The sequence below is a fragment of the Bubalus bubalis genome, chromosome X (assembly GCF_019923935.1).
Source record: "Bubalus bubalis isolate 160015118507 breed Murrah chromosome X, NDDB_SH_1, whole genome shotgun sequence".
Classification (NCBI taxonomy): Eukaryota; Metazoa; Chordata; class Mammalia; order Artiodactyla; family Bovidae; genus Bubalus; species Bubalus bubalis.
Genome location: NC_059181.1, coordinates 36,364,943 through 36,377,365, shown reverse-complemented (window position 1 = coordinate 36,377,365; position 12,423 = coordinate 36,364,943). Strand labels below are relative to the sequence as shown.

Genomic DNA, 12,423 nt, shown 5'->3' with positions numbered 1-12,423 from the left:
CCGAGCGGGGTCGGGCCGGGCGGGGCCGAGAGGGGCGGGGGGGCGGGGCCGAGAGGGGCGGGGGGGCGGGGCCGAGAGGGGCGGGGGGGCGGGGCCGAGAGGGGCGGAGGGGCGGGGCCGAGCCGAGAGGGGAGAAGATTACTTTGCTAGTCTTCACAAGAGTAAGGGATGTTATGAGGGATAAAGAGAGGCATTAGAGCCGTGTCTGAAAGATCCCCGGAGAAAGAATTGGCACCCCACTCCAGTATTCTTGCCTGGAAAATCCAACGGACAGAGGAGCCTGGCAGGCTACAGTCCATGGGGTCACAAAGAGTCAGACACGACTGGGCAACTTCACTTTCACACATTGATAAAGGACTCAGTTCTACAAAAATACATAAATATCTGCCTAACAACAGGGCATCAAAACATATGAGGCAAAGAAAATGATAGAACTGCAAGGAGAAATACATGAATCCACAATTATAGTTGGAGACTTCAATACTACTCTATCAGAAATGGACAGGTCCACCAGGAAGACACACAATAATTAATGACGTGCACAACTTCATTAATACACTGGATCTGACTGACATTTATACAATACTTCATCCAGCAACAGCAAATCTCCGGCATACCTTGGAGATACCGTGGATTCAGAATCAAACCACCAAAATGAAATGAATATCTTAAGAAAATGAGTCACATTAATTTTTTGGTTTCCCAGTGCACATAAAAATTATGTTTACAATATACTGTAATCTATTAATAAGTGTGCAATAGCATTATGTCAAAATAATGTACATACCCTGATTTAAAAATGCTTTATTGATAAAAAATGCTAACCATTATCTTAGCCTTCAGTAGGTCAAAATCTTTTTGCAACAGTAATATCAAAGATCCCAGATTACCATAACATATAACAAAAACATAGGAAATCTTGTGAGAATACCAGTATGTGACACTGACATACAGTGAGCAAATGTTATTGGAAAAATGATAGACTTGCGTAACACAGGGCTGGTACAAACCATCAGTTTGTAATACATGCAATATATAGGAAGTACAATAAAGCAAAGCACAATAAGATGAGGTATGCCTTTATATATTCCTCTCAATCACATAGAACACTCATCAAGATGCATTTGATTGCATAAACACCTGAACAAATTTAAAAGACTAAAAACTATACGAAGTATACTATCAGATCATAATGGAATTAGGCTAGAAATCAATAACAGAAAGATAGCTGGAAACCTCCTATTACAGACTGAATGCTTATAATATCCCCATATTCATATGTTGAAATCCTGAGCCCTAAAGTGACAGTTATTAGCACGTAGGGCCTTCAACTCAATGGACATGAGTTTGACCAAACCCCGGGAGATAGTGAAGGACAGTAACCTGGAGGGCTACAGTCCATGAGGTCTCAGAGAGTCAAACATGACTTGACGATGCCAGAATTATCCTAATAAAAAGATAAAAGCAAAGATATTACAAGAAAGGAATAACTATAATCTAATCTCTCTCATGAATGTACAATTCAAAGTTCCTCTACAAAACACTAGCAAATCAAATCCAACAATGAATAAAAAGTGTTATACACCATGACTAAGTAGAACTTACTCCTGGTGTACAAGGCTGGTTCAATATTTGATAATCTGTAACACATTGTTGACTGTGGGATTTTTGTAGAAACTAATGCCTGTGGCCAGTGATTTCCTACATAAGTTAATACCGAAAAGTCTCTGGTCAATAATGTTCAGGTAACAAAAGACATGTTGATACATCTCTGCTCAATAAGTAGTTAACATAATTCACTAAATCAAGAGGCTCAAGAAGAAAAATTATATGATTGTATCAATAGATGCAGAAAAAGCATCTGACAAAACCTCAACACCCTCTTGATGAAAAAAAAAAAAAAAACTCTGAAAACTAATATTGTCTAGCTTTAAAGATATCATCTATTAAAAACTACAACTAACAGGACACTGAGTGGTGAGAAACTAGTTGCTTCCCAACTAAGATCAAGCATCAAGGCAAGAATGTCTACTTTTATTACTTCTATTGATCATTGTACTAGAAGTCATAGATCACGCTGGAATAAAACATGAAAAGGCACTCTTAACGTTGGAATGTTGTTTTTCAGTCCCTAAGTCATATCCAACTCTGTGACCCCATGCATGGACTGTAGCCTGCCAGGCTCCTCTGTCCATGGGATTTCCCAGGCAAGAATACTGGAGTGGGTTGCCATTTCCTCCTCCAGGGAATCTTCCCCACCCAGGGATTGAACCCCCTGCATCTCCTGAACTGCAGGCAGGTTCTTTACCACTGAGCCACCAGGGAAGCCAACACAATAAAATTGTACAGATTTGGGAAGAGATAACAGTGACTATTTGTAGATGACATGCTTTTCTATGTAAAAAAATTCCAAAGAATCAAAAACAACAAAAACTCCTGGAAGTATTAAGTGATTAGAATAAGGTTTCAGGATGCAAGATTTTTATTTTAGCATGAAATAAAAATAAATGCTTAAGTATAAATTTAACAAAATGTGTACAAGATCTATGTGAGGAAAACTACAAATCTGTGATAAAGAAGATCTAAGCAAATGGAAAAACGTAGGTACATGAGAAGGAACACTTGATACTGTCAAGATATTAGGTCTTTCCAATTTGATTTACAGATTCAATGCAATTCTGGCAAGTTTACTTTTATTGTGGTAAAATATATCATGAAGTTAACCATCTTAACCTGTTTTAAGTGTACAGTTCAGTAGTGTTAAATCTATACTGTTGTGGAACAGACGTCCGGAAATTTTTTATCTTATAAAAGTGAAACGCTATACTCATTGAGCAACTCCCTTTTGCCTCCTCCTCTAGCTCCTGATAAGAACCACCCCAGAGTTTGAGCACCCTGCAAAAGACATTGCTAAGATGTACAATCGAGCTCTAGAACTTATTCATCGAGTCTATCTATCACATAGTGCCAACAAATAATACGGTACTGCACACTTCAAAGTAATCAAGATTTCCTTTAATAAATGAAATTTATGAATAAACTGTGGTGTGTCCACAGTTTGGATGGAGTATTATTCAGCAAAAAAGGAAATGAGTGATCAAGCCATGAAAACATATGGAGGAAGCTTAAACATATATTATTGTATATAGTGAAAAAATAATCTGAAAAGGCTATGTACTGAATTATTCCAACTAAATGACACTGTAGAAAACACAAAATTATGGAGATAGCCAAAAAAAAAAAAAAAAGTTCAGCCAGGGGTGGGATAAAAAGGCAGAGCACTGAGGATTTTTAAGGCAATGAAACTATTCTGTAAGATAATATAATGACAGACACATGTCATTATACATCTGTCAAAATGCAGAGAATTTTGCACATAAAAAGACAACTCTAGTGTAAACTATGGATTTAGCTAATAATAATGCATCAATATTGGCTTATCAATTTTAACAAATGTACTGCATCAATGCACGTTTAAGGAAACTGTGGATTGTGTTAGGAGGGTATATGGGACTCTACTTTCTGCTCAATTTATCTGTAAATCTCAATCTGTTCAAAAGAATAAAGTCTATTAGTTTAAAAACAAAAAGTAGGCTGAAAGAACTTGGATGAGGCGGGTGTACTGCTGCTATGTCCCTGCAGTGACCAGATGGCCCCTAAGTTATCATGTCACCACCAGGCCTGAGCACCTGTAACAAGCTGGCACCTGATGAGAACTGCCCCACTCCTGTGCTTGCAAGGGCACCTCCATGTAAACCTGACACCTGGTCGCTATAGGACTCACACAGTTCATGACCACGAGGTCACAATTCAAAAAGGCCCTCTTTTAAGTGCCGCCTGCGAGAACCACAGCTCATCTGTCAGGCAGGGTCAAGGTAGTGGACTACAGGGTAACGAGTTCTCATGGAAGACGATTTGGAACCACAGGAACTTGAGAATGAGAACTCAGGTTTACAGAGCAGATCCATGTGTATGAAGCCTCTGGGTTCATACAGAGTCCAGACATGACAACTAACCTCCCCGGGGCCACACAGTCAGAAAGTGACTTAGAGGGGACAACACTCAGGCGGTTTGGCCCTTACCCTGCAGGCCCAAGCCATGACATGAATGAAGCGTTCTCTGGTTTTCCATGCTTCACAGTCATCAGGTGCTTCCCACAAAGTCTACCCATTGTGACAGGATGGAGAATCTGCCTTCTGAGAATGCAGAGTGCTCATCAGGCATCAGGCTTTGTCCCAAGTATTTTACTTTCAGTAACTTATTCACTTTCCACAGCAGCTTTATGCTCAGCCATCTCCATCGGAAGCAACTTAGTTTCACATCAAAGGAAATTTGGTTGGCACTGCCATAGTTGTACAAAATAAGAGAACTAGGAAACATTGTCTCTTTTTCTGAGGTGCCCAAATTTTTCTGGGATTGCACACGAAGAGGGAGGGAAAGATGGCTGCCCATCACATTAACTGCTTTGGACACTCCTGCTTTTACCAGGGCACTCACTGTACTTCAAAGAGTCATTCTTGTGAGTCATTTATCAACTGAAGAAATCTTGAACAAAGGCAAGAAATTTCACTGAGCAGTGATGCACCATGGCTATCTTCATAGCATACACGAGACTATTCAAAGTATAAACACACATGTTTATCCTATAAGCTATGCAGTAGCAGAAAACAAAAACCAGGTAGTAAAAGCAGAGAATTAAAGCTATTACATACAAGCCGCACGGCTACCTCAGTCAGTAGAGCATGAGAGTCTTAAAGACATTAAATACAGATAATGGAGATCTAATATACGGATTATTGGCATGCTTGAAAGAAAATTCCTGAACAAATGTAACAGCAATATTTAGAGAAGACAATAGAGTTTTCAGAAGCTGAAGAAAAATGTTAATCTTCAGATGAAAAGGTCTTGTCAGGATCAAAACAAAATTAACAAAACTTGTTCAATATCTGAATATGAGTGGTTGGCATTTTGAATTTCAAACATTAAGAATGCCATGGACTTTCAGGGAAGAAAAGAGAGTATTTGCCTTAAAGGCACAAAATCAGGCTTTTCCTGAATGTCAGAGTAACAGGAGATAAAAGAACAGAACATAATACCGGTAAAGGGAAAAAGTTGTGTTTGACTCAATAACTCCATATCAAGTCTTATGTGAAAGCCACAGAAATCAATTTAATTATATATACACTCTGAAGATTCCACCCTCTCTGAAAGGATTCATCAACATTCAAAAATTTAATCAAAATAAAATCTTTGAAATAGAAGTACATAGTAGAATTCCTGAAGGTGAATGTGGAAATCAACTAAATATAAGTAAATCTGAATAATTACTGTAGATATGGTTTAAAAATACTGCAAACGTTAGCAATTCAAATTTCAACGTATTTAATTTTTGAAAAATAATTAAAAAAAATACTTTGGTTCAACAGTCCCTCCTTTCCAAATATATGCTGAAAACAAACATTTGAAAAGGTTGACTGTGGTTTGCAGTAAAACATCAAGGATCTTTCATCAAGTTGAGATTTTAACTTTATTTCTCTAATTTATGACGTGCACTGTGACGCAAGTAGAGTTATTTATTAAGGTCTAACTCTTACCTGAGTATAAACTTCACAAAGGGATTGTGTCTGTGAATCATGCACGATACCTCGAACAGTGCCTGGTACATATTAAATACTTCACACATGTTTGTACTATCAATTTATAAATGAATGGAACTTACCTGGGAAATTACAAGTTTCCCAAAGGTCCCCACTGGTGGTACCTCTTACGAAATCCAAAGTCTTCTGGAAGCGGTTCTGTAGTGTGAACTGACTGTACCTGTAATTAGACAGACAATAGGATGAGTTGGGGGGAAAAGTAACTCAACTTACTTAAAGGATGAAAGGGAAGTCATGAGGCAAAGTATACACAGGTGAAGGTCAACTTCTCTCTAAGTAGTGTTTCCTGGTCTGGCTTTTGTTTAAGTTCCTCAAGTCGGTCAGGCCTGAAGAGTGGGACTGAAAAGCACTGATGAGAGAGAAGTCTCTGTCTGATCATGATGGGTTTGTACACAGACGTCAGTGGGCTGCAGAGAGCAGTTGTTCGAAGAGAGTTTTCCCTGAGAGTGTGACCAGCCTTCTGCCCTGGGAAGACCTTTGGAGCCAGCGCTTCTAGTTTTGTGGGATTGTTGAGTGTGGCCCTTCAGGGTGCCAGGACCACCAGGATGGCTATGCACGCAGGAGAAGGAGTGTACCTCCTGCAGTTTTTGACTGAACGTGACCAGCCACATCAGGATGGACCACGAAGCTACAGAGCTCTGTCCCGCTGGGACCCCAGGGAGCCAGTGTGGCATGGGCACCTTGGAGGTCTCTCTGCCCGGGGATGGCTGAGGGCAGCCGCCCAGGACCGATCCCTCCAGCTCTCCAGATGCCTGACCGCGCAGAGTGGGCTCTGCTACTACAGAACGTCCTTGAGGGCCGGTGATGTCACAGAGCCCACAGGGGTAGGCATGGGCAGAAGCCCGGAGGTGAGAGGCTGCTGTTTCGCAGGGTTGGGGTGCGCGTGGCTCCCTGTCGCCTCAGTGAGAGGCGGTCACGGTGGGAGGACCCCGGGAGGGCAGCCAGAGCAGACAGCTGAAGGGCCAGGCCAGCCTCTGTTTCGGTGCCTAAGCATCTTGTCTGTAGAAGAATGAACAGTAAAAGCTCCCATCTCACTCAACAGTGCTTCCCCTTGTGAGAAGAGAACTCAGAAAGCAGTGTCCACTCAGGCACATGCAGGGGGGCTGGGGAGTTTTGCACGAGAAGAGGAGCATCAAGGGTAGATGTCAGTGTCCCCACCTCACCCCCATGACCGAGCACTCTGTGAAGCCCACAAACTGCACAACTGTTCCAGGGGGCCCTGCCCACACTCCTTAGGGTTAACCTGCTCCATCCCCCAAACTAATTCTCCTTTCCTCACTGAACTTCCCCCACCCTGGAAATATGTTTAAAAGATGAGCGTTTCCAGGCACTGCAATTGATTTGGCTTATCCTTTCCAATTTAACTTTGGCACATTTAATGTAGCACAGCCATGTACTCTCAGTACAGCTGGCCAGACAGCTGGCCAAAGAGCGGGCTCCATGGAGAATGCGGTGCTTCTCCCCAGTGTCAGGTCCACAACCTTGACCTCAAGGCAGCCCCTCCAGCCCCACAGCAGACGGAGCAGCAGCCAGGAATGGGGTACTTTCCACGTATCATTCCGCTAACTTCCTGCAGCTCGGCCCGCAGGGATCGCTTCTGGGGTGAAGGGATAATCCGTGTTCACAGCCCATTGAGTTCCTGGCCACGGCTGCAGAAATGTCAGTAAGGTGCCAGCTGTGCGCAGAGTTGCCTGGTGATCCAGTCTCTTTTCTGCTGAAGTGCAGTTTGTCAAGGCTGCCAGAAAGTCCAGGATGGAGCTTTGTCACTTGGCTGGACTAGCTGTGGGTCATTGACTTGGTTCCCACGTTAGTTACCTAGTATTCCAGAGTGTAACCATGGTGCTTGTTTGTATCAGGGTATGTATCTTGGACAGTTCCCAGGTTTGAAGATTTAAGAGCTCAGCTTTCAGAGTGTTCAGTGCTATACGTTAGGAGATTCATGACAGGCTCTGAGCAGGGCGGCAGGAGAATGGTTTTCATGAACTATCTCAGTGGTGTAGGTCAGATCACCTCACGCCCTGGGAAGCAGATCACCTGCAGATGAAATGCTTTCTGACAGTGTGACTGTAAATCTCACCGTCTGGAAGGCGAACTTGTAATTCCTGGGGGGAACCACAGAGCAGCGCTGCAGCCCTTACTGACTCGGGAGGGGATTGCCCTGCCTGCATCAGCCTCATATCCCGGCTTCCTCCCAGGGGTCTGGGGGTCCAAGGGCAGGATCCAGCAGGTCAGAGCCGGTGGGTAGGCGCCTCCCAGTGACTCCTCCGCATGCGCAGACAGGCGGGCCTCCTCCTGGCTGCTTGCTTCCATACCCAGCCCTGTCTCCCCGTGGTACTGACATTAAGGGGCTCTGATTGCCCCATAAGTGTTCCCTGTCAAGACCCCGGCACTGATGCGTCCGGGTCCTCCTCTTTGCACTGCCACCTCCCCTCCGAAGTTACACACAGCCCTGGTGGTCCACCTCCTCTCGTGCACCTCACTCACGCCCCGGGGTGGTACTTAAAGGCAGCGGTTGTGTGGGTTTTACCCAGGATTGGTCCCCCGTGCACTGAGGGCCCCCCATCCTCTGTGCCCTGGTCACACCAGGTCTGGACCCACCATCGCAATCAGTCTGGATGTGCTGGTCATGCCCTGGTCTCCCCTCTGACCAAGCCAAGTGCCTGAGTTGGCAGGGGGCGGGCTCTCGCCCTTTGCTCTCTTCACACTCCTTGCTCATTCATTCACACAGTCGTGCAGAGGACATGGGGATGCTTATCCTAGCCTCCCTTCCCTGTGTGCCAGGGTCTCCTCTTACCTGTTCACACCCCGGCCAGTTACACTGAAGTGTGGAGCACCTCCTTCGTTCCTACACCCGTCTGAGCACTCCAAGGTGATGATGCTGGGAGGATTGCTCTTTGCTTAATGGGATCAACTGGGCACTCACCCCGTGGCACTAGCCATGCTTTCCTCCACCCTGTTCACATCACCAGCCCAGGAAACACTACACGCTGGTTTTCTCCTGCTTACAGCCCGTGTAGTGAAACCAGTGTGCTAGGTTTGCGGGGCTCCTCCTCCTGACCTCGGTCACGCAGCCCTGCCCCATTTCATCAGTGAACTCGTGGTTTGCTTTGTTCAGAGCCTGTCAACTTCCACCTCGGTACTAAGGGTGTGAAGATTCTCCTGTGTGGTCTGTTCACATCCTCACAGAGGAAGCGAGGACCTCCTCTTCTCCTCTCTGCCCTTCTCACCTCCCTCGTGTGTCCCATCTCTGCACCGACAGACCAGAGATCATTCTCTTTCCCTGTTCACTTTTGTAGTTCAGTTGTCCCACTGCACCAAGTGTGTGGGGCTCTTTCTATTTGCCATGTTCACATTCCTGCCCAGGTACTTCATGGTACTCGTGGGTGGTTCCTGATCGTCTTTGTCCTGTTCACTTCCTCTGTCCACTGATGCTATTACAGTTACAGTATACAGGGCTACTGTTCTTTACACAGAAAACTCTGGTGAGTTACAGCAGCACATGGATGGGGCAGGGCTCCTTCTTTGCTCCATGAGAATACTCTGCTCAATGACATCACTGTACTGATGCAGCCAGAATGCATCATATCCCCAGGTCACATCCCCGGTCCAGCTAACCCTCCACAGTGGGTAGGGGTTCTTCTATTGCCTCATTAATATTCTTGGCCAAGTCACACCGCTGGTTATGGGTCAGGGCTCATCCTCTATGCCCAGCTCACACTGCTGTGCCCTGGGCCCTGTTCCCATTCCCCTCTTGTGAGAGATGCTGGGTCTTTCTCACATCGCCTATAAACTTGCATCATCGTCTGTAGCTGCAGGCCCTATTCGCTTTGCTCCAATCCCATATCCTGTGCGTTTACACCATCACACTGATGCAGTGATCCAGAGTTCTTCCCCATGACCCCGTTAGCACACCCTGCACAGTATTCAGTACTGATGGGAGAGGGAGCTTCGTTCTCCTTGTGCCCATCACATGCTTCGTCATTTACACCACCACACGGATGATGCTGGGCCTGTTTTCTTTGCCATGGTCACGTTCCCTGTTCAGAGTCACCCCCATACTGCTGGTATGAGCATGTGTCTCGCTTCCTGTACACCTCTTCCATCCAGGAACTGATATGGTGCAGGTGCCCCCGATGCCACGCCCATATTTGGGGCTTCTCATCTCTGCCCCTTTCAGAAAGCTCAAGTGACATCGCATCACTGATTAATTGCAGACCCTCCTCCATTCCCCATCACCTCACTGCTCTGACAGAGCAGGGTTCTTCCTCCTTGCCTGTCCACATCCTCTGCAGTTACTCCATTGCATTGACAGTACAGGCGTCTTACTGACTGGCCCGATCATCTCTCCTCCTGCCCAGGTGCAGTTCGCCAAACAATCAGGGGAGCACCTCTCCGCGGATTCACTTCACCAATGCATCTGGGGTGGGGCTTCTCCTCTCCTACTCACACACACGCCCAGGCTGGAGACCCATTGTATTTAAGGAACAGTACTACTCCTACTGACTGCATGCGTAGCCTCTGTCCAGTTGCTCCAATGAACTGACGATGGGAGCCCCTTTTCCTTGGCCCTTTTTATATCCCCGGCCAAGTGCATCACTACAGGGATATGAGAGACCCATCCTCACTGCCTTGCTCATATACCCTGTTCAATTTCTTTTCGCCTCATTCACAATCTGCCCCATTAATGCTCTGACAGTGCAGGGAGTCCTCCTCATTGGCCTGGTCACGTGCTCCTACCTAGTTTCTCCACTAGGACTGAAAGCACGGGCCTGCTCTCTCCCCATCTATATCCTTTGTCTAGTTCTGGCATTCTGCTCCTGGGACGGGGCACCTCCTCTTGGCCTTGTTCACATTCCGTCTCCCTTGCAACACACAGCTCCTTTCTTTGCTCTGTTCACATCCTTTAACTACAAAACCAGTACACTGATTGTGCAAGCTCCATTTCTCCCAATCACATCTACCAACGAGCCCCAGGGCACTAATTGCACATGACGACTCCTCTTTGTCCTATTCATACATATTGCTTTCTTTCTTACCCCACTGCACTCATGGGGCACGTCCCCTATTCATATTCACTGCCAGGATAAACCAATGCACTGATGGATGGCCAGTCATCCTCCTGGCCCTGTTCACATCATGTCCTTGCTCCACTACACTGAGGGCGAAAGGTTCTTCTTTGCCCCCTTCACAATGCCCACTCCAACTGGTCTTCCTGTCTGCCCTGTGGAGGGATCACTATGTGTAGTCTTCATGTCATTCATAATTGCAACAATGATTTAAAAAAAAAAAGGTGCCTTGATGAACAGAACAACTGCATTGAGATGTAGGTCATCTAGAATGAGTAGTCATACATCTTAATTTGTCTGCCATTAACTCTGGCCAGACAGGGCTATTAACAGGGCAGATGATAGGAACCACAGTGTCAGCCTTAAAAAGACCTGAAGTAATGGCAGCCTATTTCCAGCCAGACCTAGTTGTAGCTTGTCCTGAGACATACTGATAATCTTAATGAGGTGGAAAGTCCACAGGCTCCCACCAAGCAAGTCCCAACAGAAGTACTGCCGATTTTCCCTTGTTCCCCTTTAAGAAACTTCCCATAATGGTGTCCATACCTATGACTAGATGGACCAGAGACAGAGGTGGTGACTAGCATTGGAAATGTAGTTAATATGATAGACCTGATCATAATATCAAGTGGGACCTATGTGCCCCACATTTGATATGCCCTTGATTTAACTGAGTCACCTTAGTTTTTGAAATGGGAGGAATAACTATGACCTGTGCCCCAGTATCAAAAAGGGCCAGGAAAGTTGGTTATTTTGCAGGATCCAGTGGTCCCTCAGAGCAGTTTATGTGTGACAAGCCCTAGGCAGTGGGACAAGCTCCAGAGAGTTGCCATCATTCTAGGGGAGGTACTTAGGTGACTGCTACTGCAGAAGGTCAGGTGAGAGCAGGGCGTGGGGGCATAAGGGGCCCTAGAACTAGGAACTGATGGTGTCTCCCTCTGGTTGAGTGCGGCCTCCTCTATCCATCCAACAAAGGGAACTCATTCCTATGTGAGTGCCTAAGACATCTAGCAGGTTTTTTTAATTGTTGAATTTTATAGATGGAACAAGTTGCCAATAGATAGGATTGTCTGGGGACGATACTTGAGAGGCTCGAGGTTTCTCTGCAGAAGCTGACTGTGAATTAGGAAAAGGTCCTAAATTAAGAAATGCCTCCTTGAGAATTCCCTGGTGGTCCAGTGGTTAAGACTCAGTGCTTTCATTGCCATGGGCCTGGGTTCAATCTCTGGTCGTGGAACTAAGATCCCATAAGCTGTGCAGCACAGCCCAAAAAGGAAAAAAAAAAAAGAAAAGAAAATGCCTTCTTTCCTAGGAAAGGAAACCCTCTTACACTGTTGATGGGCGTGTAAATTGGTGCAGCCACTATAGAAAACAGAATGGAGGTTCCCCAAGAAACCAAAAATAGAGTTAGCATATGATCCAGCGATCCCACTCCTGGGCATATACAACAGAACAAAATTACAATTCAAAAAGATACATTCACCCCAAGGTTCATATCAGCACTATTGACAATAGCCAAGACATGGAGACAATCTAAATGTCCATCAACAGATGAATGGATAAGGAAGATGTGATACACATATACGATGGAATATTACTCAGCCATAAAACGAATGAAATAATAGCAATGGGAATAACATGGATGGACTTTAAGATGATCAGACTAAGTGAAATAATTCAGAAAGAGAAAGACAAATACT

At 45.3% G+C, this 12,423-nt stretch overlaps 1 long non-coding RNA gene across 2 annotated transcripts in view; it reads right to left on the bottom strand.

Annotated features, from left to right (window-relative positions):
- Positions 1-752: 752 nt before the first annotated feature.
- LOC123331766 overlaps positions 753-12,423 on the bottom strand; it is a 52,095-nt gene continuing 40,424 nt past the window's right edge. Inside the window, exons 2-3 of one of the 2 annotated variants that reach the window (XR_006548536.1) lie at positions 5,720-5,817; positions 753-1,447 (exon numbers count right to left, since the gene is read on the bottom strand). This is a non-coding gene — a long non-coding RNA (uncharacterized LOC123331766). Of the gene's footprint in view, positions 1,448-3,906; positions 4,546-5,719; positions 5,818-12,423 lie in introns of those variants that run through there. The other variant, XR_006548537.1, reaches the window with a different exon arrangement.